The sequence below is a fragment of the Macaca thibetana genome, chromosome 7, assembly GCF_024542745.1.
Source record: "Macaca thibetana thibetana isolate TM-01 chromosome 7, ASM2454274v1, whole genome shotgun sequence".
NCBI lineage: Eukaryota > Metazoa > Chordata > Mammalia > Primates > Cercopithecidae > Macaca > Macaca thibetana.
Window position 1 is genome coordinate 38,646,217 of NC_065584.1, and position 22,963 is coordinate 38,669,179.

General features: G+C 48.3%; 1 protein-coding gene across 1 annotated transcript in view; it reads left to right on the plus strand.

Annotated features, from left to right (window-relative positions):
• Window positions 1-1,812: 1,812 nt before the first annotated feature.
• Window positions 1,813-22,963, plus strand: part of ZFP36L1 (ZFP36 ring finger protein like 1) — a 242,883-nt gene continuing 221,732 nt past the window's right edge. The window contains exon 1 of the mRNA XM_050797056.1: window positions 1,813-1,816. The gene's annotated coding sequence lies outside the window, so the exon portion shown is untranslated. The remainder of the gene's footprint in view (window positions 1,817-22,963) is intronic.

Sequence of the window (22,963 nt, forward strand, 5' to 3'; positions counted from 1 at the left end):
CTTTCTCTCTCTTTCTTTCTTTCTTTCTTTCTTTCTTTCTTTCTTTCTTTCTTTCTTTCTTTCTTTCTTTCTCTCTCTCTCTTTCTTTCTGTCTCTCTCTCTCTCTCTCTCTCTCTTTCTTTCTTTCTTTCTTCTTTTTTGAGACTGGGTCTCAGTCTGTCACCCAAGCTGGGGTACAGTGATGGGATTTTGGCTCATTGCAACCTCTGCCTCCCGGGCTCAAGCAATCCTCCCACCTCAGCCTCTGGAGTAGCTGGGACAACAGCCATGCACCACCATGCCTGGCTACTTTTTGTATTTTTTTGTATGTTGCCCAGGCCGGTCTCCAACTCCTGGACTCAAGCAATCTGCCCAACTTGGCCTCCCAAAGTGCTGTGGTCTCAGGCATGAGCCACCGCACCCAGCTCACAAGTACTTTTTCTTGAGACAACTATTGTACTTTAGAATTTACTAGAAGTACTTTCTGTGTATTTCTCACTTTTTTGCACAGAATGGTAAAAAGACATGGACTCAGGTGGAGATTTAATGAGATTAATAATTTTTACTGCTTTCCTAATGACATTTTTAGTGAAATGAATATTTTTCCTGCAAGTGTGGTGAAGAATGTAGTGACCATTAGTACAGTTTGGTGCCACTGCCTTGATTTCTGCTCAGTCACCAGCAGTCCTACCCACTGGCTTAGTCCATTTTTTGTTGCTATCAAAGAGTACTTGAGACTGAGTCATGTATAAAGAAAAGAATTCATTTCTTACAATTCTGGAGGCTGGGAAGTCAAGGTTGAGAGGCCTGAATCTGCTGAGGACCTTCTTGCTGTGTCATCCCATGGCAGAAGGTGGAAGGGCAAGAAAGCACATGAGACAGAGAGAGGAAGGGTGCTGGACTCATCCCTTTATGAGGAGCCCGCTCACACCATAACTAACCCACCCTTGCCATAACCTCTTAAGGATCCCAACTCTTAATACTGTCACAATGGCAATTAAATTCCAACATGAGTTTTGGAGGACACGTTCAAACCATAACACCCACCATTGCTCTTTCACCATCAGTGCAAATGTCAGTACAGTGAAAAAGGTAAATAAGTTACAGTATTATAATGAAACTAGTTTCAGCCTTGTGGATCCCCCGAAAGGATCTTAGGGACCATTGGGGTCAGCAATCTATACTTCAAGAATCACTGCCTATAGAGTTATTGTGAGAATTAGATAAAATAATATATGCAAAGCAGTTGGCATGGTGCCTGAAACATTCTAAGTGCTTAACTCCATTTATTGCTAGTACTCCATTTATTCTTCAAAATGATTTCACATATTTCATTTCCCAGTGACTTCTATGTCCTCACCACATCTAGCCCAAACTGCCTTTGTAGAAAGAACCTCACTGGATGATACTTTTTTCTGAGCGTCTCAAAAGAAGGGCATGTATTCATAACCAGAAGCCTGCCTAGTATCCAACTTATTTAAATGAATATATGAACTAGTCAAGGCAAATGTGCCAAATTCCATTTTATAGACAAAAAATGCTGTATGTTTGAGACTGCCTGATTTTTCAGTTGCAAGGTCAATGCTGTGGGCAGTGTGGGGGTGGGGTGGAGAGGCGGGGGAAGGTTAGGAGGGCGGGGTGGAGAGGCAGAGGTAGGTTAGGGGGTGGGGGGTGGAGAGGGGGAGGGGAGGGTGGTGCGGGTGGAGTGGAAAGGCATGGGAGGGTGGGGGTGTGGGGTGGAGAGGCAGGGGAGGGCTAGGGGAGTGGGGTGGAGAGGCAGGGGAGGGTTGCGGGGGATGGGCAATGGAGGGTTAGGGGGGGGGGTGGAAGGGGGGGGGTTGCGGGGGATGGAGCGGAGAGGAAGGGTGGGTTGGGGGGTGGAATGGAGAGGCAGGGGAGGGTTGGGGGGTGGGGTGGAGAGGCAGGGGAAGGTTGGGGGGTGGAGTGGAGAGGCAGGAGAGAGTCGGGGGTGGGGTGGAGAGGCAGGGGAGGGCAGGGGGTGTGGAGTGGAGAGGAAGGGGAGGGTTGGTGGGTGGGGTGGAGAGGCAGGGGAGGGCTGAGGGGGTGAGGTGGAGTGGAGAGGCATGGAGGGTTGGGGGTGGGGGTGGAGAGGCATGGGAGGGTTAGGGGGGATGGGGGGTGGAGAGGCAGGGGAGGGTTGGGGGGAGTGTAGAGTGGAAAGGAAGGGGAAGGTTGGGGGTGGAGTGGAGAGGCAGGCGAGTGTTGGGGGGTGGTAGGGTGGGTGGAGTGGAGAGGCAGGGGAGGGGGGGGTTGGGGGGGGGGGGGGAGAGGCAGGGGAGGGTTGGGGGGTGGGGTGGAGAGGCAGGGGAGGGTTGGGGGGTGGGGTGGAGAGGCAGGGGAGGGTTGGGGGGGGGGGGGGTGGAGAGGCAGGGGAGGGTTGGGGGGTGGGTGGAGAGGGGGGGGGGGAGGTTTGGGGGGTGGAGTGGAGAGGCAGGGGAGGGTTAGGCACCAAAGTGGGGATTATTGATTCTTTCCTTCTGTGAACATGCTGTCTCATCCTTCCATTTACTTAGGTCTTCAATTTCTCTTGGCAATGTGCATACAGGTCTTGCTCGTCTTTCATTTAAATCATTCCTAGGCACTTTATGTTATTTTCAATAGATTGAAAGAATCAATATTATGAATATGTTAATGTTCCTTAAATTCAATGCAATTTCTAATCAAAATCCCATCAAAACAAGCTAATTCTATTTATTCATTCATTTATTTGTTTATTTATTTATTTTATTTATTTATTTTTATTTGAGACGGAGTTTTGCTCTTGTTGCCCAGGCTGGAGTGCAATGGCGCGATCTTGGCTCACCACAACCTCTGCCTCCCAGGTTCAAGCGATTCTCCTGCCTCAACGTCCCTAGTAGCTGGGATTACAGGCATGTGCCACCACGTTCAGTTAATTTTGTATTTTTAGTAGAGACGGGGTTTCTCCATGTTGGTCAGGCTGGTCTCAAACTACCGACCTCAGGTGATCCGCCCATCTCAGCCTCTCAAAGTGCTGGGATTACAGGTGCGAGCCACCACGCCCAGCCAAAACAAGCTAATTCTAAAATGCATAAAGAAATGCAAAGGGGGCTGGGCGCAGTGGCTCAAGCCTGTAATCCCAGCACTTTGGGAGGCCGAGACGGGCGGATCACGAGGTCAGGAGATCGAGACCATCCTGGCTAACACGGTGAAACACCGTCTCTACTAAAAAATACAAAAAACTAGCCAGGCGAGGTGGCGGGCGCCTGTAGTCCCAGCTACTCGGGAGGCTGAGACAGGAGAATGGCGTAAACCCGGGAGGCGGAGCTTGCAGTGAGCTGAGATCCGGCCACTGCACTCCAGCGAGACTCCGTCTCAAAAAAAAAAAAGAAATGCAAAGGGGCCAGGTATGGTGACTCACGTCTATAATCCCAACACTTTGGGAGGCCAAGGTGAGTGGATTGCTTAAGCCCAGGAGTTCAAGAACAGCCTGGGCCACATGGCAAAACCCTGTCTCTATAAAAAATACAAAAAATAAAAAATAAAAAAAAGTAGCCAAGCATGATGGCATGTGCCTGTGGTCTGAGCTACTTAGTTACTTGGTAAGCTGAGAAGGGAAGACAGTTTGAGGCTGGGAGGTTGAGGCTGCCGTGAGCCGTGATCACACTCCACTCCACTCCAGCCTGGGGAACAGAGTTAGATCCTGTCTCAAAAAAAAAAAAAAAAAAAAAAAAAAGGATCTGGGGTACCCAAAATAATCTTGGAAAAGAAGAAAAAAATGTTAGGACTTATACTACCTGATATGAAGACAATAAAACTATGATTGAAGACAATGTGGTATTGGGAAAGGATAAACAATGACATCAATGGGACAGGAGAGTTCAAAAACAGCCACACAAAATACAATCCACTGATTTTGATGAGAACATCAAGGCAATTCAATGGGTAAAGGGCAGTTACATCAATAAATTGTGCTGGAACAAGTAGTTATTCATATAGAAGCAATGAATCTTGACTTTCATCTCATACCATACACAAAAATTAATTCAATTTTTTTATACACCTACACATGAAAACTAAAACTCTAAAGCCTCTGAAAGAAAACGTTAGAGACTATCTTCACAAACTTGGAGTAGGCAAAGATTGTTAAGGTAGGGACAGAAAGCTAAATAAGCATGAAGGAAAACTTCCTCTATTCCCAGAATCTCCCTCTGGGCTGGCAGCCCCTCCTGCACCTCTGGGTGCTAATACTTGCCCCTGATGCTCCATGCAAAGCCCCCAGCCCTGCACTCCCATCACCATGGGCGTCTGAAAGTTGAGGGTCTTTGGGTAGCATTTACACAATTTTTGCCACAATTTATTCAACATTTCCCTTTAAAGCATTTCCTTTATTATTATTATTATTATTATTTTATGTATTTATTTTTTGAGACGGAGTCGCCCTCTGTCGCCCAGGCTGGAATGCAGTGGCACAGTCTTGGCTCACTGCAACCTCCACCTCCCAGGTTCAAGCGATTCTCCTGCCTCAGCCTCCCAAGTATCTGGGACTACAGGCATGTGCCACCACGCCCAGCTAATTTTTGTATTTTTAGTAGAGACAGGGTTTCACCATATTGGCCAGGATGGTTTCAATCTCTTGACCTCATGATCCACCCACCTCAGCCTCCCAAAGTGCTGGGATTACAGGCATGAGCCACTGTGCCTGGCCTATTTATTTATTTTTGAGACAGAGTTGCGCGCTTGTTGCCCAGTCTGGAGTGCAATGGTACCATCTCGGCTCACTGCAACCTCTGCCTCCTGGGTTCAAGCAATTCTCCTGCCTCAGCCTCCCAAGTGGCTGAGATTACAGGCACATGCCACCACACCCAGCTAATTTTTGTATTTTTAGCAGAGACGGGGTTTCACCATGTTGGCCATGCTGGTCTCAAACTCCTGACCTCGGGTGATCCACCTGCCTCGGCCTCCCAAAGTGTAAAGCATCTCCTTTTCCCTTACATCTTGTCCTATCTATTTTGGCCCTATCCTAAATAATCACTGCTGTGAAATTCCTAGTTTGATAGGTTTGTCATTTTTCTCCATTACGTATTGGAATAAATGGTAACTGGTAAATGTTTAAAATGTGTGAACAACCTAAAATGTTTTCATGTACTGCACTTAGGGTTTTTCCATGTTCTTGTGTAGGAATGTGTGTGAGCCTGTCTGTGTGGGGGTGAGTGTGGGTGTGGGGGTGAGTGTGGGTGTGGAGGTGTGAGTGGTGAGCACGCATGTGTCTGTGAATGTGCAAGTGTGTGTGCCTGAGTGTGTGGTGTGTGAGTGTAGTGTGGGATGGGGCTGGAGGAAGTCTAGGCTGACTACATAATGATGAGTCCTAGTCTGGGTGACCCACACTTCCTGGCAATGAGCCACACTCACCAGGAACCAGGCAGGGCAGAGGAAAGGCGTGTGAGGCAGAGACCCCCACCCCCTTTTCTGCTCATTGCCCACAGGCTCTCAGAGGAGAGGAGGCTCTGTCAGTGGCCAAGGGAGCACCTGGTTACGGCCCGGCAGCCTGGTAACCATCACCAGGGACTGGGAGTACTTCTGGGAACAGCAGGCGGGGGCAGATCCTTCACTGCTATATTTACAGGTCTGATTTTAGCACAGGACCTTAGGCGAGGGACTGAGATCCAAAGTTTTCAGTATGTTCTTCCCCCTGGCAGCCTTGTGCAAGGGGTGTTTTTACAGGAGCGCAGAGAAGCCAGGAGAGTTCCTCAAGGTCCCACAGCTACGACATTCGGAGTTAGAGGAGGACCCAGGCCTTCCGGTTCTAAGGTCAAAGGCTTTTCCAATATAGCAAGGTCGTACGGCACCTCCCAAAAGCACTGTGCCACCTGCTGCCCAGGTGTGAGAACCCAGGAAGGCGTGCCAAGTGCCACCTAATTTCATTGGCTCTTCTTACATGGGTCTGCCTTTGTGGGCTCAGCTGAGTGGTTCTTGTGCCCATCTCCATGACAAATTCCTCAGCCAGAAACAGCTGGCCTCCCGCGCACAGGAGACCCATGAGCCGGGGTGATATTCCATAGAGCACCTGGCCTGGAGGGCACTGACTGAACACAACTAACTGCAGCTTGAGGAATGGGGGCAGGGTCCTGAAGGTGGGGGGGGGTGGTTCCTGAGGAGGCGTCACAGCAGCCAGTGCACTGGGGACACTTGTGGGGCCTCAGGACTGACTACTGACGACCAGGAAGGAAGGATTTGCATATGTAAATAATCCATATTGGCACACCCGCACACTGTGGCTGCATGCCAGCCTTGCTCAAGAGGGCTCCTGTATGTTCACTCTTCTCAGAGGCAGAAGATGAGGCAGTTCTTTTCTCTGTCCCTCCCTCTTTTGCGTTATGTGAACTGGGCCCTGTAGTGCCAGGCGCAATACTGAAGATAAGAAGATAATAAAATCCAGAGCCCTGCCTGCCCGCAAGGAGCTCGGGCCTGGTTCCCAGGAGATGTCCTCTCGATGATCTGGCCCCAGTGCTAGGCTGTCAAGGGGCCAGGTTGGTTAGTGCTGGTCAAAGGGCACACAGAGAACCCAGACCTAGTCGTGCATGCATGCCCCCCACAGTCCTATTTTGGGCCTTATAGTGAAAAATATACATAGGAACTAATAAGGCTAAAGAGGTTTCATGTTAGAGAGAGCAGGATACATCCTGCAGCATGCAGGACCATCGCCAGCTCCAACCAGAGTGTTATTTGGGAGGCCCCAGACTCCTGCATAAGGACCTGCCTTCATCTCGCGTAGCCATTCCAAATGTTAGTGAACACAAAATCACGCTAGGGGGGTCATGGTTAGAGATTTATTTTAATATGTAATGGAGGCTGAGCATGGTGGCTCATGCCTGTAATCCCAGCAGTTTGGGAGGGCAAGGCAGGTGGATTACTTGAGGTCAGGAGTTCAAGACCAGCCTGGCCAACATGATGGAACCCCATCTCTACTAAAAATACAAAAATTAGCTGGGCGTGGTGGCAGGTGCCTGATTCCAGCTACCTGGGAGGCTGAGGCAGGAGAATCGCTTGAACCCAGGAGGTGGAGGATACAGTGAGCCGAGATCGTACCACTGTACTCCAGCCTGGGTGACAGAGTGAGTAAGACTCCATCTCAAAAAAAAAAAAAAAAAAAATATATATATATATATGTGTGTGTGTGTGTGTGTGTGTGTGTGTGTATGTAAAGGAGACAAATGACAAGCCTGTCAACTAGGAGTTTCACACCACTCTCATAGCAGCTGCTGCCCCCTACACTTGCTTATTCCATCTTTGGCTCTTTCTGCTCAGAACTCAGAGTCCCAGGGGAGGAAGCTGGAATGACAGCCCCAGCAAGACTGTGCACAAGGAGAGAAGGAGTCCCCCTAAAAATCAAAGCTGGGCCTTGCTTTCAAACGAAGGGCAGAATATAAGCTGGACCAACAAATAACAGCAAATATTCCACTGGTTTAGGAGTGAGGTGGGTGGTGCTGGGATAGGGCATGGACTTGGGGCCAAGGAGACCTGGGTTAGGACCCCAGCCCTGGCACGGCTGGCACTGTGGACATCCGCCACTTAAAACCCACCAAGCTTCCACTTGCTCCTGGGAGAAAGCCTCCAGTTCTTTCAAGCCTCTGCATGCTCTACCTCCAGACTCATCGCCTGGACGGGAGCCATTACTTTTCTCTACAGAGCTTTCCCTCTTCCCTTCCTCTGTGTATAGCTAACACCTCCTCAGCCTTCAGGCCTCACTCACAGCCTCATCGGCCTGGTTGCCTAAATATATATATATGAAGAGAGAGAGATTGAGATTTTGATTTTAAGGAATTGGCTCCCGTGATTGTGGGGGCTGGCAAGTCCCAAATCTATCAGGTAGGCCGGCAGACTGGAAACTCAGCTAAGAGTTGAAGTTGCAATCTTGAGCTCAAAACCCACAGGGCAGCAGGTTGGAAACCCAGGCAAGGGTTCGATGTTGCAATCTTGAGGCAGAATTTCTTCTGAAACTTCAGCCTTTGTTCTTAAGCCCTTCAACGGATTGAATGAGGCCCACCCACATCACGGAGGGTAATCTGCTTTACTGAAAGCATAGAGGCCAGGCACAGTGGCTCACACCTGTAATCCTAGCACTTTGGGAGGCTGAGGCGGGCAGATCACTTGAGGTCAAGAGTTCGAGACCAGCCTGACCAACACAGTAAAACCCTGTCTCTACTAAAAATACAAAAATTAGCTGGGCAGGGTGGCGCATGCCTGTGGTTCCAGCTATTTGGGAGGCTGAGGCGGGAGGGTTGCTGGAGCCCAGGAAGTCAAGGCTACAGTGAGCCATGATCTCACCACTGCACTCCAGCCTGGGTAACAGAGTGAGACCCTTTCTCAAAAAATAAAATAATACAAAGGTTTAAAAAGATAAAAAAAATTAAAAATAAAAGAAAATAAAGCCATCCAGGTGCGGTGGCTCACACCTACAATTCCAGCACTGTGGGAGTCTGAGACAGGCAGATGGTTGAGCCCAGGAGTTCAAGATCATCCTGGGTAACATGGCAAAACTCTGGATCTACAAAAAATGAAAAAAATTACCCAGGCATGGTGGTGTGCACCTGAAGTCCCAGCTACTCAGGAGGCTGAGGTGGGCAGATCACTTGAGCCCAAGTGGTGAAGGTTGCAGTGAGCCGTGATCATGCCACTGCACTCCAGCCTGGGTAACAGAGTGAGATCCTGTCTCAAAAACAAACAAAAAAAAAAAAAAAAAAAAAAAAAAGAAAGAAAGAAAAGAAAAGAACAAGAACAAGAAAATGGAACTTAAGTTCAACCAATCATAGGTGGCCAACTTGGTGTATATTACATTATCTCGAACTTCCCATAGGATAGTCTGAATAAGGGAATTGCTCAAACATTAACCAGTCAAATAATTTTTTTGCTCTCTTCTGCATTCGCCCTATAAAAGCCTTCCCCTCATACTCCATTAGCAGAGCCCCAAGCCTGCTTTAAAGTCTGTGTTTTAGGGTTGGGTGCAGTGGATCACTCCTATAATCCCAGCACTTTGGGAGGCTAAAGCGGGCGGATCACCTGAGGTCAGGAGTTTGAAACCAGCTTGGCCAACATGCCGAAATCCCATCTCTACCAAAAATACAAAAATTAGCCAGCTGTGGTGGCTGGTGCCTGTAATCCCAGCTACTTGGGAGGCTGAGCACGAGAATCACTTGAACTTGGGAGGTGGAGGTTGCAGTGAGCTGAGATTGCTCCACTGCACTCCAGCCTGGGCAACAGAGGGAGACTTCATCTCAAAAAAAAGAGTGTATTTTAAAATCACCCTATAAAATCCTGTTTTAGAGATGCCCAGTTCATGAGTTGCTGTTTGCTCAAATAACCTCTTTAACGTTTTAATGTGCTTCAGTTTACCTTTTAACATTCCTGAGGTGTGAATTTGTATTATTTATTCTCAAGTCTTCAGATGCTTATTTAATCTGAAGATTTAGGTGTTTCTTTAGTTTTGATCAATTCCCAGCCATTTTCTCTTTAAATATTGCTCCTTCCTCATTTCCTCTTTGATCTCATTTTTCCCTCTATGTCTCTTAGCCACAATTGCTTCCATACTGTTCTTGTTGTGCTGCTGAGAGGGTGATTTTTTTCAGAGGCATCATCCAGTTTGCTAAGTGTCTCTTTAGCTCTATCTTGTTCTGCTGTTTAATTCATTAATTTTAATAAATAACCCTTTTTTTTTTTTTTTTTTTGAGATGGAGTCTTGCTCTTGTCACCCAGACTGGAGTGCAATGGTGCAATCTCGGCTCACTGCAACCTCTGCCTTCTGAGTTCAAGTGATCCTCCTGCCTCAGCCTCCCGAGTAGCTGGGATTACCATGCCTGGCTAATTTTTTTGTATTTTTTTAGTAGAGATGGGGTTTCACCATGTTGGCTAGGCTAGTTTCGAATTCCTAACCTCAAGTGATCCACCCAACTTGGCCTCCCAAAGTGCTGTGTAAAATTACAGCCGTGAGCCATGGCACCCAGCCCTAAATAATTCTTAAAGTTGTATTTTTCATTTCTAGAACTTGTACAGAGTACCTTGGGTTTTGCTTCTGTCAGGGCCCTAGGTTCTGGACTAACTTTTTTTTTTTTTTTTTGAGACAGAGTCTCCAGTCACCCAGGCTGGAGTGCAGTGGCATGATCTTGGTTCACTGCAACCTCCACCTCCTGGGTGAGGTTGATTCTCCTTGCCTCAGCCTCCCGAGTAACTGGGATTACAGGTGCACACTACCACCTTTGGCTAATTTTTGTACTTTTAGTAGAGAAGGGGTTTCACCATGTTGGTCAGGCTGATCTGGAACTTCTGACCTTAAATGATCCGCCTGCCTCAGCCTCCCAAAGTGCTGGGATTACAGGTGTGAGCCACCACACCCGGCCTCTGGACTGACTTTTAGATTAACTTTTTGGCATAGGAATCCTGGGACCAGTGGCATGCCAAAGCCGGGGATGAGGCGGGAGCAGTCCATCTCTCTCCTCCAAGTGGGGGAGGCCTGGCCTTTCCATCTTTCACATGAACTTTTCTCCCATCCAAGACTTTCTATAGAGAAAACTGTTGCTCCTTTTGCAGACCCAGTTAGTAGTTTTTCCAGCCTTTCTTTTCTGTGACTGAGATATTCCTCAAGGCTCCAAGCTGTATTCAGATGGATCAGTTCCAACTCTCCTGCCTCAAAAAGCCTGGGGCTGCCTCCTGTTTTTGAAGGGGCTTTAGAACTCTGGGCTCTAGGCCTTAGGGCCTGTATCTAGTCAAAATCTCACAAACCAGAGGCTTAGCCCTCACTCCATTTTTTGGCTTTGAGTTCTTGGAACTGTTTCTGGAATCTGGGGTTTTCCTTTCTCTTGAGCTCAGCTTTGTATTTTCAAGTGTTTTTCTTGTATTTTATGCAGCATTTTTATAGTAATGAGAGAGGGGCTGTCTGAAACAGTGCAATCTGATGTTGCTAAAAGCCTTCTGCTGCATTGACTTGTGATTATTCAAGGAATATAGTCCTCTCCACTAGACCGTAAACCCCATGAGGCAGGGGCTATGTTGACTTTGCCGAATGCTCAGCTTCCAAAAAGGACCAACCACATGGCAAGGGCTCAATACATACATATATATATATTTAAAGACAGTGTCTCACTATGTCGCCCAAGCTGGTCTCAAACTGCTGGGCTCAAGTGATCCTCTTGCCTTGGTCTTCCAAAGTGCTGGGATTACAGGTGTGAGCCCCTGCACCTGGCCCCTCAATAAATATTTTTGAATGAATGAACACAGATACTCTCTCTAGGGGCATTAATACCTAAATCTTAGGGCTGCTGGGAGAATTTAACAAGAGAATATGTAACATGCTTGGTATATGGTGGCAACTCAGGAAAGGTAACCATCACCATAATCTTGTCTGTTAAGGCAAAAGCTTGAATGATGGCTTCCTTGCAATTCAGCTCCTACCCTCATCTCAGACAGTAGTCCTGGCCCAGGAGGGCAGGCAGGTTCTGTGGGTGTGGCCTCTTGCCACTTCCCAGAGTACAAGGTCAGCCCTTCCACCAGAACAGCCGCAGCACTGTGGTTTTGTTTTTATTTTTTATTTTTTTTGAGATGGAGTCTCGCTCTGACACCCAGGCTGGAGTGCAGTGGCTCAATCTCGGCTCACTGCAACCTCTGCCTCCTAGATTCAAGTGATTCTCCTGCCTCAGCCTTCAGAGTAGCTGGGATTACAGGCACCTGTAACCACACCTGGCTAATTTTTGTATTTTTAGTAGAGCCAGGGTTTTGCCATGTTGGCCAGGCTGGCCTCGAACTCCTGACCTCAGGTGATCCTCCCGCTTTGGCTGCCTCCCAAAGTGCTGGAATTATAGGTGTGAGCCACTGCGTCCGGCCTGGAAACAGAATTTGAACATTGATATATGTGTGTGTGTGTGTGTGTGTGTGTGTGTGTGTGTGTGTGTAATATCTCCTTGGACATATTGGAAGGATAACCCATTAAGGACTATAATAATAATATGTATTAAATTCCTATTGTGTCAGACACCCTCTTTAGTTTAATGCTATTCATTAACTGCTAGGTGGGTACCATCCCCCACTTTACAAATGAGGAAACTGAGTCTGAGTGATCATAAGTAGTTTACCCAAGGTCCTGTAGCTGATACGGCAAGAGCTAAACTCCTCTGACTCCCAAGCCCAGTCTCCTGCTACCAAAGGATTTTCTTTCCTGTGAATGAGAAATTCACTCGGAGCCCTGGTTCCCAACTTTGACTACTTGTTGGCCTCTCCTGGGAAGCTTTACAAAATCCTGATGCTTGAGTCCTACCCCCAGAGATTTTATTTAATGGGAAATCAGGATTTTTTAAAGTTCCCTAGGTGATTTTAACAGGCATCCAAGGCTGAGCGCCACTGGCTTAATGGGTTCCAAATCCCACATCCACCAAGGTCTTTGGCTGTAAATGTCACCTGGCCTGACCATCCCCAGGACTGGAAAGAAGGCCAAAGAAGTCCAGGACAGGAGCCCACCTCAAAGTCCAAGGTCCATAACTGGTGCCTGTAACTGCTTACCCAGAGCCAAACTGGGAAATAGGCACCAATAATAGTAACAACATAATGGTGACAATAATAAAAACAAGGGTTCAAACAGTATTTCAATAATTTACTTATTGTGATGTAGCAGGCGCCTTGCATACTTTACCTCATTTGTTTCTCACAGCAATGCTATGAGGGAGGTGCAATGAATCTCTCCATTTTACAGATGAGAACACTGAGGCACAGGCAGGTGAAGTCCAGGGCCACTCAGCGAGGCTGGGCGGGTTGTGTTCTGGACCACTGGCTTTTCTATGCTGCCTTTCCAATCCCGGGCTGCCTCCAACTTGGCAGTCCCCGGGTCCCCTCAGAACTCTCCCGCTACTCACAGCCCTAGTGCTGGATTTGCTGAGGGCCTGCCTCGAACTGGGGAGGTGGGGGTGAGCAATAAATGTGGATAAGGGGCCTGGCCTGTCCCCCTCCACTGGATCTCACAGTCTGGCAGGGGCGACGAGGCCAGAGCAGGTAGAATGAGACACAGAGGATGGGTGGGGGGCGAAAGTGGTGAGATTCACCCTCAGCCACCAGTTGATGGAGAGATCCTAACCCTTGATCAGCAGGCTTCTAAGACACCTCCCGCCACCGCATCCCTTGAGGCCAGTGCCTGAGGCTGGATCCCTGAGCCCTCTTTCTGCACCCGCACAGTTTCTGGAGGAGGACCATGTCATGGTTAGGACACACGTGGGTTCAAGACCAGACACCTCAACTCTGCAGACCTGGCTTCCTCACCTATGACATCCCTCCTCCCAGGTTTGCTGGAAAGATTGAACCAGCCGGACACAACCAGTGCCTGGAGTCGGCCTGGCATAGTGTGGGTACAGTCCCTCTCTCATCCTCACCCTGCACTCCTCCCAGCACCCAGCCTGGCTGCCCAGCCACTTCCCAGCACCAGCTTTCCATGCGGGAATGGAAACTCTGAGAGGGACCACGTCTCTTTGTATTTCCCCAGACTGAATTGTTCACAGCTGGCGGCGTGGCCGAATGACTCACCCCTCCCGGAAGGATGCCCATGTCAACCCAGCAGCTTCATGCAGGTCAACGCTTGTTCCCTCAGCACCCAGTAAGTCCGTGACTCTTATCCCTGGCTGCACACCAGAATCAGGGGGTTTGGAAGCCACGAGGCAAGGAAGAGGCAGTGGGTCAGGATCTCTGGGGGGAGGCCTAGGCATCCACATTTCTTACACGGTCTCTTTCATAGGTCAGCAGAGGGTCTTCAGTGTAAGAAGACCAGGGTGTTTGCTTAAAATACAGAGTTCAGGCACATGCCCACACCAGGTGAATCAGACTCTGGGGATGGGTTGTACAACCTGTTTGAACTCCTTTCCCTGCAGGATTTCTTTCTTTTTTCACAGGAAGGTTTAGAAACTACTTAGAAGAAGCCAGTGTGAGGAATGAATGAGCCCAGCTGCGCAAGGATGTACCCTTGAGATGAGAGGATGGTCAGGAGCTGGAGAAGGTGAGGGCTGAGGGCCAGGAGGATGAAGAGGAACCTCAGCTGAGGGAGAGACCAGTCTGGGCTAGGGAAGGTGAGGTTGGGAGGCCTCTTGGAGGAGGCAGCTACATTCCTCTCATTCCTTAAAGGTGAATTTCTGAGGGTAGAGTTTTAAGGGGGCAAATGGAAAGGGAAGGAGCAGTATTTATCTATCTATCATCTATTTATCTATCATCTATCTATTATCTACCTATCATCTATATATCTATCATCTATCTATCATCTATACATCTACCATTTATCTATCATCTATTTTTCTATCATCTATCATCTATCTATCTATCTATCTATCTATCTATCTATCTATCTATCTATCCTCTCCCCCCAATCCCCTCCCAGCGTTAACCAGCTCACCCTGCGGCAGTGGGAGCCTCTAGAGCTGGGTGTGTTGGAGGTGGGTGTGTTAGACTGCTCGGGTTTCCATAACAGGATACCAGAGACTGGATGACTTGAACACCAGAAATCGATTTCTCATAGTTCTGGAGGCTGGAAGTTTAGGATGCCAGCAAGGCAGCTTTCACTCCGAGGCCTCTCCTCTTGGCTTATAGTGGCTGCCGTCTTGCTATGTGCTCACATGAGCTCTTCTGTGAGGGAGAGGGGGGTGAGGGAGGAGAAGATGGGGAGAGGGCAGGGAGCGCTGGGGAAAGAGGGAAGAGGGAAGGGGAGGGGAGGGAGGGAGACAGAGTCAGAGACAGAGCGTGCTCACTCTCTCTTGTGCCTCTTACTAATCCTGTTGGCTCAGAGCCCCACTCTTATAACTTCATTTAGCCATAATCACCTCCCTGAAGGACCTGTCTCCAAATACAGCCACATGGAGCATTAAGGCTTCGAGGTAGGAACTTTGGGGGACACAATTCAGTCTGTGGCAGTGGCTTCTTTAACTTCTCAGCTTGCTCAAAGGACCATGCTGGAACTCACAGCATCCTCTGGGGAGACTGGACCAAAGAGGGAAAGGGTGTGGGTGACCGTTGAGTCCACCTTGTGCTCTAGTTCATAAACTGACCTAGGGGTTGGGGGTGGAGGAAGCCTTGCCTGTGCTTAGGCCTCTGGAGACCCATGTATAGGAATAAAGGAGATTGGGATCCAAATAGCCCACAGGGCTGGCCTCGGGGATCCCTGGGAGCCAGACACAAGGACAGCAGCCACGGCCCAGGTGACTAGGAGCTTCCCAGGAAGCAGCTCTGAGGGGCACTGCAGCCTCTTAGGCAGATCAGCCTGAGCCCAGCTGCCTTCCCCACAGCATGTGTCTGGAGTGTCACAGGCAACACGTATCTGTTCATTCATTCATTCATTTATTCATTCAACACTTGCTATGTAGCAGGCACTGTGCTGGGCTCTGCAGCTCAGCTGTGCATGAAACAGACAAGGCCCTGCTCTCATGGAGCTTATATATGAGACAGGCAGCAGACAGGACAAGAAACAATTCAATATCTGATGTGATCAAGTCAGCTCACGAGCGTGAGGAAGAAGCATGAAGCAAGGCTCAGAGAGGGAGTGACTGGGGTGGAAGGTTCCACGCAGTCCCCTGAGAAGGCGGCATCAAGTAGAGAGAAGCCTGATGGAGTAAGACAGGGAACCTGCAGATCTGTGGGGAAGGGCATTTCAGGCAGAAGGGACAGGAAGTACAGAGGTTCTGAGGCCAGAAGGACCTTGGCACACGTGAGGTGTGGCAAGGAGGCCAAATGGGTTGAGTGGAGGGACAAGAGAGAGCCGTGGTGAATGGATTGAGGGGCAGGCAGAGCCAGGTCACTGGGATGAGTGGGGTCCATCTGTTTCTGTCTGATGGGAGGCCATGGAGGTTTTGGGCAAAGGAGTGGCATGACTTAGGTTTACGAGATTGGCTTGATGCTATGTGGAGAATAGATGGTGGAAGGTCAGGTGGGGAGCTGAGAGACCCAACAGGAAGCCACTGCAGGTCAGGGAGAGGAGGTGACGCTTAGGGGTTAGAGACCTACCTGTCATTCGCTTCCAGATGGAACTGACTGCTAGGGAGAGGCGGGGTCCCCTGGAGAAGCAGATGGGAGAGCAGAGCAGGAGGAGTGAGGAATGAGCCCTGGCCTCCAGCTTGAGGAGGTCAGGAAGAGGAGGCTGAACCAGCTCAGGAGACTGAAGAAGAGCCAGTGAGGTACGAGCGGGACCAGGCAAACGGTGTCCTGATGACAGTGCGTGCAGAGGCAAAAAAGAGGGGACGCTGACCTGTGCCAAAAGCTGTGAACTTGCCCAAAAGACGAGGACCACCCCAGACCACCCAGATGGGAAGTCGAAGGTTACGACAGCTTTGACCGGAGCAGCCGCAGAGCAGGGCTGGGGGCTCGGGCCTGATGAGAGTGCATGAGAGAATGGGATGGAAGGAGCTGGAGATGCAAGGCAGGCAAATTAGTTGGGGGGATTTTGCTAGAAAGGATCAAAGAAACGGAACAGTCAGGCTGGTTGGCCATGCAGGAGGAGGGAGGAGAGGACACAGCGTGTGGCCCCGATGGCCTCAGGAGGGGTTTTAAAGCTGCAGAACAGGTGGTCAGGGACACCGTGTCAGTCACTGGGCAGGCTTGGCTCCCTGAGGGTGGCAGGAAAGAGGTGGATCAGGGCAAGGTGTTCTAGGAGATAGAGGGCTCTGCCTGTGTTCTTTCTCCCTAGCCATCTTTGTGTTTCGGAAGCTGTTTTTTTATTTCATTTATTTATTTTTTTGAGACAGAGTCTTGCTCTTGTTGCCCAGGCTGGGGTGCAATAGCACAGTCTCGGCTCACTGCAACCTCCGCCTCCTGGGTTCAAGCGATTCTCCTGTCCCAGCCTCCCAAATATCTGGGATTACAGGTGTGCACCACCACACCCTGCTAATTTTTGTATTTTTAGTAGAGATGAGGTTTCACTATGTTGGCCAGACTTGTCTCGAACTCCTGACCTCAGGCGATCCACCCACCTCGGCCGCCCAAAGTGCTGGGATTACAGGCGTGAGCCACTGTGCCTGACCAGGAAGCTGTTTTTTAGAATCATGGAAAATAGCAACTAAAGAAAAATTTGTCACCTGAAATGCTACCCCCGATTACTAGCTAAGAGTGTAGCTGGGATAGAGGCTGGTGGTAGAAGGATCCAAAAGAAAGAATGAGCTCTAGGTAGAGCCGACGGCTGAATCTGGCTGGGTGGGCCTGGTCAGAAAAGCTGGCCTGGCTGACATAGCAAGCACAGGACAGGACGGACAGGATATCAGCAGTTCACAGCCTCATGACCTGGGACTTTCCTTACCACTGGGTGGTGCATTGACTTTGGAACCTACTGGCTACAGCGGAGGACTGTTGATGCTGAAGGGCTCATGGACCTCTGGTCGGGTAGGAGCCCTTCCTGCTGTCCCAGCATTCTCAGAAGGATAGTCCTGCCCCACCTGGGAAATATGAGGGCGACTTTTGCATCCAGAAAAAGGATGTACCAGCTGGGTTGCGTCCATTTAGAGTAACAGTGACCCTTGCTACTCAAAGTGTGGTCCTTGGACTGGCAGTATTGCCATCAACTGGGATCTTGCTAAAAATACAGAACCTCAGGCCCCACCCTAGTCCTACTGAAGCTGTGTGTATTTTACCAAAATTCGTAGGTGACTTCTATGCACATTAAAGTTTGAGAAGCACTGGCTTAAGTCACTTATCCTCAGACTTGCTGCACTTTGGAATTACCTAGTGAATCTTAAAATATACTGATGCCTGGGTACCAACCACCCTGCAGTTCCCCAACACTCCCAGAAATACTGATTTTACTACTACAGGGTATGGCCTTGGTACCAGGAATTTAAAAGCTTTTCACAGGATCATAATGTGCTGACTTAACCACTAACTTTGAGAACCACTACCAGAAGCCATAAAGATGTTTATCTGGGAGTTAGATTCCAGGGTAACTCTAGGTAGACTCAGCAGCCCCAGGATATAGCAGAGGACTCATCACTATCAGGACTTGTTTTGTATCCTTAGGCTTGTTGCCTTGTGATTAAAGATGGTTGCCATGTCTCCTAGAATACTGCACTTACCTGAGGTTCAAAGGTTGGGAAGAGAGCACAAGTGCGAGGAGGGAAGAGAGCTTGTTTTGTGACTTCTCTCATTTTGTCAGGCAGGGAAAAACTTTCCCCAGATCCCAGCACTTCAGAAGGCCAAGGTGAGAGGATCACATGAGGCAAGGAGTTTAAGACCAGCCTGGGCAACATAGCAAGACTCTGTCTACAAGACAAACAAACAAGGCCAGGTGTGATGGCTCACATCTGTAATCCTAGCACACTGGGAGGCTGAGGTGGGAGGATTGCTTGAGCCCAGGAGTTCCAGACCAGCCCAGGCAAAATGGCAAAACCCCATCTCTACAAAAAATACAGAAGTTAGCTGGACCTGCAGTCCCAGCTACTTGAGATGCTGTGGTGGGAGGATCACCTGAGTCCAGGGGTGTCAATGTTGCAGTGAGATGAGTTTGCACCAGCCTGCACTCCAGCCTGAGACCCTGTCAATCAATCAACCAATAGAAAAAGAGAAGTATTTCCCAGAATTCCTGCAACAGATATCCCCTTTATTTTCATTGAGCAAAGAGAGGTAACCCTTAGCTGCAAGGGAGTCTGAGAAAGCACATTTTTAGCTTTTTCACTTTCTTTTTTTTTTTTTTTTTTTGAGACGGAGTCTCGCTCTGTCACCCAGGCTGGAGTGCAGTGGCCGGATCTCAGCTCACTGCAAGCTCCGCCTCCCGGGTTCACGCCATTTCCTGCCTCAGCCTCCGGAGTAGCTGGGACTACAGGCGCCCGCCACCTTGCCCGGCTAGTTTTTTGTATTTTTTAGTAGAGACGGGGTTTCACCGTGTTAACCAGGATGGTCTCGATCTCCCGACCTCGTGATCCGCCCGTCTCGGCCTCCCAAAGTGCTGGGATTACAGGCTTGAGCCACCGCGCCCGGCCCAGCTTTTTCACTTTCTATAGTAGGAAGCAGAAAATGGAGAACGGGGTTAGAAAGGACCGTTAGCCAGTCATCAGTATGCACCATAAAATGCACATGAGATATAAATGTTCATGTGGCAAACTTGATAAATTAAATAATTAAGTAATTAGTTGGCTAGGTTTTCAATGGAAGAAACAGAAAAGATGGGGTCTTCTATTAATTTTCTGTTGTTAACTGATTTGATCAATTGATCTTTTTTTTCTGTTTAATTGATTTGTTTTATGTTTGTTCAGATAAAAAAGTCAAAAAGTTTTCTTTAAAATACAAGGGTCAGGTGTGGTGGCTCATGCCTGTAATCCCAGCACTTTGGGAGGCCAAGGTGGGTGGATCGCCAGAGGTCAGGGGTTCAAGACCAGTGTGGCCAACATGGGGAAACCCTGTCTCTACTAAAAATATAAAAATTAGCCAGGCGTGGTGGTGGGCACCTGTAGTCCAGCTACTCGGGAGGCTAAGGCAGAAGAATCACTTGAACCCAGGAGGTGGAGGTTGCAGTGAGCCAAGATCATGCCACTGCACTCCAGCCTGGGTGACAGTGAGACTCTCTTTCAAAAAATTTAAAAAATTAATAAAATAAAATAAAATATAAGCACCTTTGAAGGCAGGTGTTCCCATCTGAATGTAAATGTTGTATATTGTTCCTAGCTCAATGTCACAACGCTCAGTAAAAATAGAGGTGAAGAGTCCAAAAAAATAAGATGGCAGACCATATTCATTCATGCTCTACAAACTAACAAATGTGCTGTCTAAAACAGCTGCATCTAAAAACCCTTAGGATTTTGTATCTGTTTAACATAGAAATTCAACTTCTGGGAATTAGTTCAAAGGAAATAATCATGTATCCATTTCAGAAATAGTCATTGCTGGCCAGGCATTGGTGGTTCACACATGTAATCCCAGCTCTCTGGGGAGGCCGAGGTGGGCAGATCACTTTGAGTCCAGGAGTTCTAGACCACCCTGGGCAACATGGTGACACCCTGTGTCTACAAAAAAAAACCACACACACCCGCAAAATAGCTGGGCGTGGTGGCACATGACTGTAGTACAAGCTAAGCAGGAGGCTGAGTGAGAGGATTGCTGGGACTAGGGAAGTGGAGATTGTAGTGAGCCAAGATTGTGCCACTGCACTCTGGCCTGGGTGGCAGAGTGAGACCCTGTCTAAAAACAACAACAAATGGTCATTGCCATGCTGCTTATAAAAATTGGAAACTCCCATGACAGGGGATTGGTTGGATGATCCAGCCACATACAATGGAATACTACGCAACATAAAAACAACAATGTTGAGGCCGGGAGCGGTGGCTCATACCTGTAATCCCAGCACTTGGGGAGGCCAAGATGGGTGGATCACTTGAGGTCAGGAGTTCAAGACCAGACTGACCAACAAGGTGAAACCCTGCCTCTACTAAAAATACAAAATTAGCTGGGGATGATGGTGCACACCTGTAATCCCAGCTACTCTGGAGGCTGAGGCATAAGAATTGCTTGAACCTGGGAGGCAGAGGTTACAGTGAGCCAAAATCGCACCACTGCACTCCAGCCTGGGCCACAGAGCGAGACCTCATCTCAAAAAAAGAAAAAACATGTCAAACAGTATTTAATGGCGTAAGAAAATGTTCACAATATATTATTAGGTGGAAAAAACAATATGTAAGGCAATATATAGTAAATCACATTTTTATTGTGATAAAGTATATTTATGCTAGGAAAAAACCACTACAAGGAAACACGACAAAAATATTGCCTTTCTGGATGGTAGGATTATGTAAGGTTTTGCTTTTTTTCTTTTGATTAATCTACATAACTTTTTTTTTTTTTTTTTTTTTTTTTTTTTTGAGACAGAGTCTCACTCTGTTGCCCAGGCTGGAGTACAGGGGCACAATCTTGGCTCACTGCAAGCTCCGCCTCCCGGGTTCACGCCATTCTCCAGCCTCAGCCTCCCAAGTAGCTTGGACTACAGGCCCCTGCCACCACACCTGGCTAGTTTTTTTGTATTTTTAGTAGAGACGGGGTTTCACTGTGTTAGGCAGGATGGTCTCAAACTCCTGACCTTGTGATCTGCCTACCTCGGCTCCCAAAGTGCTGGGATTACAGGTGTGAGCCGCCAAGCCCAGCCAACGTGTTTTATTTCATTATAAGGAAACAAGTTAGGGAGAGTCACGCAGCCTAAACAACCTAGCATATGTTTGTGGAGCCCAGATGAGAACTCAGGTTTCCCTTTCTTCTACCTTCTCTCCACCCAACACTCCACTCCCCACCCCCAGGCTAAGCAAGACACCATCCCTCCGTTGCTGAGAATGTCCTTGGAGGCTTCTGGAGACCTGGCCCACTTGGCCAAGTTTATGTTTTGGTGGAAACTCTTAATGTTTCCATTGTCTGACTTAAGAGTCTTTAAATTATTCATCTTAATTAAGTGCAGCCTGGGTGTTCTTTGACAGAGCCCTGGCCCAGTGGATTTTCTTTACCTCTTCTTTGTTTTAGAAGCCAAGAATAAAAAGGGTTTAGAGAGAGGACAGACTGTTGGCTTTGCTGTGTCTACATCTGAAAGGCACCCATTCTGCTGGGAGAAATGACGGCATGGCCATTAGGCCTGTCTGACATCCCACACAGTGGTTCCTTAGGGTCTTGGAAGCCGGCAAGAACTATCTCTCTGCAGAAGTAGCTGCCTGGGTTTCGAGGTGAGTCAAATAACATCCCTTACTTGAGTAGCTTCACGAACAGACATATCCTTTCAGCTAAGACCTGCATTCTTACTGTGTGCCAGGTACTGGGGGCGCAGCAGACAGCAAGGCAGGCAACAGAGGCCCTCTCTCAAGGGACTTATGATGGGGTAGGAGAGGAGATAGAACAAATTAGTGAACTGGCAATTAAACAAGGTGACCTCAGAGAATGGTAGATGCAAGGAAAAAATAGTGCAGGGCAAAGTAAAAGGCAGTGATGTGGGGGGAGGGAACAAGTATAGACAGGTGACCATGGGTGGCCTCTCAGAGGTGGTGGCATTTGAGCTGGACCTCACCGGTCATCAGATCATGAGCAAATCCAGGGGAACAGGTTTTCAGATAGAAAACAGCTAAGAGAAAGACTTGTGTGGGAATGAACTTGGCCATTTTTATAGGAAAGGAGGGAACAGTGGGAGGTCTTTTCTTGGAATAAATTCCCAGAGTGGGTAATAGGACCAGAAGTTACAAACATATTTATGACTTTGAATATATATTGGTGGATTGCTTTCCAAAATCAACACATATCGTGTAGCTAATTGTTAGCAGTCATTATCCTTGGGGAGTGGAATGCAGGGGTCAACAGCATAAGTAGAGGGACTTTAAAGTTTCTATCTTCTGAGCCAGGTAGGGTGGCTCACACCTGCAATCCCAGCTACTTGGGAGGCTGAGGTGGGAGGGAACATTGCTTGAGCCCAGGAGGTCCAGGCTGCAGTGAGGTATGATTGCACCACAGCAGGCCAGCCTGGGTGACAGAGTGAGACCCGGTTTCTAAAATAAATACATTAATTAAGTAAGTAAGTAATACATTAATAAATAATTTTTAAAAGTTTTCCATCTTTTGTATGGCTTGAATTATTATTATTTTTTTTTACCAAGGGCATAACATTTTTTTTTTTTTTTTGAGATGGAGTATTGCTCTGTTGCCCAGGCTGGAGTGCAGTGGATAGAACTCAGCTCACTGCAACCTCTGCCTCCTAGGTTCAAGCGTTTCTCCCACCTCAGCCTCCCAAGTAGTTGGGATTATAGACGTGCACCACCATTTCCAGCTAATTTTTGTATTTTTAGTAGAGATGGGATTTTGCCATGTTGGCCAGGCTGGTCTTAACCTCCTGATCTCAAGTGATCTGCACTCCCTGCCTCCCCCTGGCCTCCCAAAGTGCTAGGATTACAGGCGTGAGCCACCGTACCTGGCCACATATTATTTTTATAACTTAAAGAGACATAGTGTTTTAGGACATTGGTAATAAGCAGGGTGGTAAATATGTTTTATTATTCTA